The sequence below is a fragment of the Gordionus sp. m RMFG-2023 genome, chromosome 3 (assembly GCF_954871325.1).
Source record: "Gordionus sp. m RMFG-2023 chromosome 3, tfGorSpeb1-WG-v2, whole genome shotgun sequence".
NCBI classification, from domain to species: Eukaryota; Metazoa; Nematomorpha; class Gordioida; order Chordodea; family Parachordodidae; genus Gordionus; species Gordionus sp. m RMFG-2023.
The window spans coordinates 31,108,766-31,114,330 of record NC_088777.1 but is presented as its reverse complement, the minus strand read 5'-3'; the positions used below and the strand labels follow the sequence as shown (position 1 = coordinate 31,114,330).

General features: G+C 26.5%; 1 long non-coding RNA gene across 2 annotated transcripts; it reads left to right on the top strand.

Annotated features, from left to right (window-relative positions):
• Positions 1 to 4,006: 4,006 nt before the first annotated feature.
• LOC135926489 (uncharacterized) lies at positions 4,007 to 4,563 on the top strand. 2 transcript variants are annotated; one of them, XR_010571895.1, is made up of 3 exons: positions 4,007 to 4,144; positions 4,201 to 4,324; positions 4,373 to 4,563. It is a non-coding gene; the product is annotated as an uncharacterized LOC135926489 (long non-coding RNA). The 2 variants fall into 2 exon arrangements; XR_010571894.1 differs by lacking the exon at positions 4,007 to 4,144 and having other exon boundaries at positions 4,151 to 4,324.
• The last annotated feature ends 1,002 nt before the right edge of the window (positions 4,564 to 5,565 follow it).

Below are 5,565 nucleotides of genomic sequence, written 5' to 3'. Positions count from 1 at the left end.
GGCAGCACTATAATGAATTAATATCAATTGGCTGTATATGCCATACACTATATAATTCTTGCAAGAAGGCAATAAATGTACTATCGGTGGATGTCAAAATAATTGTGATGAAATGTTTTAACGAATTTAGTCATCAACTAAAAGAGTTAATGAATTAAAAGAGTTGGTGAAGTGGTCTGACTTGGAATGGTGTGAGTTGTTGCGATATATACCTATCATTGTCATTAATACCTGCCATCGATAGAATTTTAAAATTTTACAAACCCTTAAAAAAAATACTTTTCTTAAATAAAGATTTTAAAAGCTGTCCTAAAATTTTGAAAATTTTTTCGAGTATGAAATGGCAGAGGCATATTTTGGATTCATTTCACATGTAGGAAATCTGCTTCATGCAGTTAATATTCAGTTGCAATCAGAATATTCTTTATAAAAAAGATTCATAAAATCATGCTACAGCCAGAGTCTACATGAGCGGGAGGGGTAGGAACAGTTTGCATCCTATTTTTTTGAGGGGGTAGGCTGCTTTAATGGGGGTATGATAAATTTTTTGGGGGGTTATCTATTAAATTTTGAGATCAAATAGGACAAAATTTATTGCTGTAAAAATTAATACTTTTATTATAGAATTATTATAATTCAATTCATCGACCAAATCTATATATTGCAAACAATCATACACATTGTTTTCCAAGTAAAACTTTCTGCTATCCTTTGTAATGTAATTTAAAAGGTTTAGATATTTTAGCAAGCTCATAATGCCATAATAATTAATTCATTGTAAATAATGGAGGTTTTAATTGAATTTATTATCTAAAAAATAAATTCTTTATATTCACAAAATATCGATAGTTGGTAGTAGAGATAGATTAATTTAAGTTAATTCTCTGAAAAGTGTATAAATAAATTAATAAGGTGAAAATAATAGAGAGACACTGCCGCCGAAGATGGCGGGAATTTTTAGGGGGGTAACAGGTTTTTGGAGGGGCTTTGCATCCAGTGAAAATCCTGTCATGTATACGCTGGCTACAGTTCTGTTCATCTCTACAGTTAAAAATTGATAATAAATTTTATGGCGCTATTGCTAAAAATATTATATTTAAATATTCAAATAATACTCTAATTAATACATTTTTAAATGAAGCAGATATTTTTATTGTTAATATGACCGATTAATACTAACCTTTAAATTGTTTTTTTTATGTTGTTATAAATTGATTTTTTTTATAAATTGATAGATTGATTTTTTTTATATAAATTTTTATATATTTTGTTATATAAAGCAGATTTTTTTAGTTTAAAAGAGAATGTAAAATTTAAATAGAGATATTGTGTAAAATTAAATAATTTATTTAAATAAACGATTTTTTATATAAACTAATCTTCTAAAATACTTTATGGATTACATCAAATATTCAAAGATACTTCATTTATTAAGATAATTTTAGAATATTTAATCAAAATTTGATTTTAATAACTCTATTTACAAATGTATAAATATTATGACCTTGGAAAAGAAATCATCAATTGATGGTTTTTATAATTAATAAATATATTAAAAATACTGAAAGACATTGATTTCTTGTTAGAGGAGATTGTAATTCTCTCTATTTTTTATGATTCGCCAAAATACTTAAAGTTAGATGGTCTAAAAGCAGAGGAGAAATGGGTTGAATTTTTTCGTAATAACGATAAATCCCCATGCTTGGAAAAAATATGCGAGTATGTCTTCTCCTTACCTCATTTTAATGCCTCATCCGAGCGCATTTTTAGCCTAATGAGGACTGCCTGGAAAAAGGAGAGAAATCGGATTGCTTTAACAACATTAGAGGCCGAGCTAATGATTAAACAAATATATAATATGTCATGTCAGGAATTTTATAAATATCTCAATAACGACGATAAACATTTAGTTCTATTATTTAAATCTCAAATAAAATATAATTAAATTTTAGCAATGGCGCCATAAAATTTATTGTCAATTTTTAACTGTAAAGAGAAAATCTGCAGCATAATTTTGTGAATTTGTTAAAATTCTTCTGATTGCAACTACACATTAACAGCATGTAAAAGATTTCCTACTGGTGAAATCATTCCTAAATATACCTCTGCCATTCATTATCGGAAAAAATTTTCAAAATATTAGGACAGCTTTTATAATCTTTATTTAAGAAATATTTTTTTAAAAGTTTATAAAATTCCGATGGCGGGTATTAGGAACATATCGCAACCAAATCGCAACCAACATTGTGCTGACTCAATTCTGTAAATACACTCTGTTTTTACCAAATTCACTGAGGCATTATCAGATCAGAAAGCTGACATGCAATTTATGATAATCTCGAATCTGCTATATTTACCATTATATGGTTAGCTATGTCTTTGGATTTTTCGCTATTTCAGGGAAAAATTTAATAGTATTATTGAAACGACCTTAATTTTGATGAAATAGCGGAGGAAATATTTCCCTTATTAGATGCATTTGTTAGAATTGCATATGTGTGCTCATTTTTAAAATCGTCAAGAATTGACCTCCTAGATTTAGGTCCTAAAACATTGATGATAGCCTTGCTCATTTTTGTTCTACAAGTATAGTTTTCATTTATATTAGAGTCATTAAATATTATAGGAAAAAGATTCTACCGCGATGATAAGTATCTCTGAATGTTGTACTACAAGATAAGTGATTACAATTCCCGCAACTGTAGTTTCATCTGTATTATTTTTTATTTGGAGTACCTTATTATGTATTTAAACGTGATACGTAATAATTAAGCGTCTATCCCTATAATGTTTTACACACATACACTGTAGATTACCAATTGCGGTCGTTTTGCGGGACATTCGCATAAAATATATTTTTAATTGTAAAATTAAAATCGTTTTTTTTATAAAATTTTATCTTGTTTACATTCTTTTATATTTAAAAAAGATCCTTGGTATTTTTTATAAATTAATATATTTTAATAAATCAAGATGTTATTTTATTTTAAAAAATAGTTACCGACTTTGTATTTATATAAACTAAATAAAAAATAATAGGCTCCCGCAAATTTTTTTTTTAGCAATTTTTATATTTCTACCGCAATTTTTATATTTCTCTCTCATAATACCAAATTTTTCCCGCAATTTGAAAATTTTGACCTGATACCCCACCCATCCTCGCTCAATGTTTTTAATTACTTTATTTAGCAATCTTTTCCTTGTTTCTTTGGAGTTCAACTTGACCAAGATTTATATCGAGTCAATTTATAGCTTAAATTTTTAATGCTTGTTTCTGGTCGTTATCTGACTCTATACTTACTAATGAAGTTTAGATAATGTATCAGCCACTATGTTTTCTTTTCCTGAACGATATTCAATTTCAAAATCATATGCGGACATTTTCCATGCCCAGCGCGTTAATCGATTATTGGATATTTTTGGTAGTTTATGTTTATCACCAAATAATTTTCCCAAAGGTTTGTGATCTGTTCGCAATATAAATTTTAGTCCAAAAATGAAAGTATAAAAATTTTTCCATTCCAATCAAAAGTGCTTGTGCCTCTTTTCTTTTGGTGCATAATTCTTCTCTGACTCCAATAATGTTCGCGAAGCCAATGCGATAAGTCTGCTAGAACCATTTATAACTACTTGAAGTAGCACAGCTCCAAAACCAGAGTTAGAGGCGCCATTCTAATATAATTGGCAAAGACGAATAAGGAATTAAAGTTTTATTTGTTGACAAAAGCAGCTTTATTTTATTAAATACATCTTGTTCCCTATCAGACAAGCTCCAGGAACTTTTAATATGTAATGGAGCGGCTATACCATGAATGTGGTAAAAATCTCTCGTGAAAATTCACAAGTCCTAAAAAAGATTGCAATTGGTGTACATTCTTAGGAGTTGGTATCCTCGAATAGCAATCATGATAATATATTCCAAATAGAATGTAATATAAAATGAACTATAATAATATTATATAGTATTTATCACAGTAACTATCCTCGGCCCACGGTAATATTAATATTTTCTGCTCCATGAGAGCCGACCCTCTCTCTCTTCAACAAGAAACATGACATGTATGTAATCTTATTTTATAGTAGGCACAAGTATATTTATTTTTCAAATTCTGGTATAACTTGTGGAAAAATAATACTATGACAAGTAATCAAAATACACAGGATCAAATATTTATAAAATAATATAATAAATATTTACAGGGGGTAATCAGAGGGAAAAGGCTCGAGAAAAAAATATGAAAAAGCAGAAGGATAACGAAAAGTCTAAAACAGGAGGAGAGAAAGGAACAAACCAAGGTCAGACGTTACAATCAAGGCAAGAAAGGTAAGAATTATATTTAAACATTTAAAACATTTTACTAAATTTTTTTAGAGATGCACAATTGATGAGAGATAAACAAAAAAAAGCAGAAGAAAAATAAACTGCCATATAAAATTTTCCTTTAACATATTCACAGACTATTGTATATCAATTTTTTAAAATTTAATATTATTTATGACTATGCTTTTATATTAATATATCATTTAGTTAACTTTATCTAATAAAATTAAAGCTTTTTAGTATTTTAATTATATATATATATATAAATCTAAAGCTTAGTAAGGGCTTGAAATTTAAAATATTGAAAGAGAACTGGCATATTAAAACAAACAGCATGCCCAGTTAAATATTTTGCCTGGCCTAGCTTGAAAAAAATTGGCTTAACCCATTTTAATTTTTTCTAAAAAAGGACCAGGGGTTTGAACTCGCCAAGTTTTGCAGATCTCTAATCATGATATTACAGTGGCTTATCTATGAACCCCTGTTGAGAAATGCAATTTTTTATTTAAATGCCATTATTTTCTTAATAACTTTTATATAAATATCCATACTTTGTTGCAAATTATTTTAAAAATTTATTACACTTTTTTCTAAAAATTATATTTTATCTATAGAATTTGATTAAATAAAAATTGACCTTGGAAATTAAGATATTAATACAATTTGATATTAAATTATTTTAATGCAAAAAATTTATAAATTAGTTACTTTAAAATTGGTTTGTCTCATAGATTTAATAATTGCACCTATTATTTAAAACAGGGCCAATTATTTATTGACAATCATTTATAGATATGATATCCAATTTTTTATTCTTAGCAATTCTTTAGCTAACCTACCTTTTTATGTTTCCTGATATGTTTTTTAGTTAGTTTTATATAAGGGCTAAGCTGGTCATTTTATTAACCCTTTAACATCTCACGATTTGTTTTGACATCATATAATATAATAATATATTTTAAATTTATAAAAGCCAATAGATTTAATTTAACAACATATGATATAAATATAATAAAAATACTTTTGTATTTTATTAAAATTATTAACGCATATTATTTTTAAATTTCATTCAATCATATATTTAATTTTATCTTTACTTTTTTTTACTGAATTATATGATTTTATAATGACAATATAATGAATTCTGTGTAATACTAAATAATTCTAAATTTTTTATTCATTGTTAAAGGTAAGAGTATAATATTATAAATAATTATTTTATTTTATTAAATAAAAATGACTTA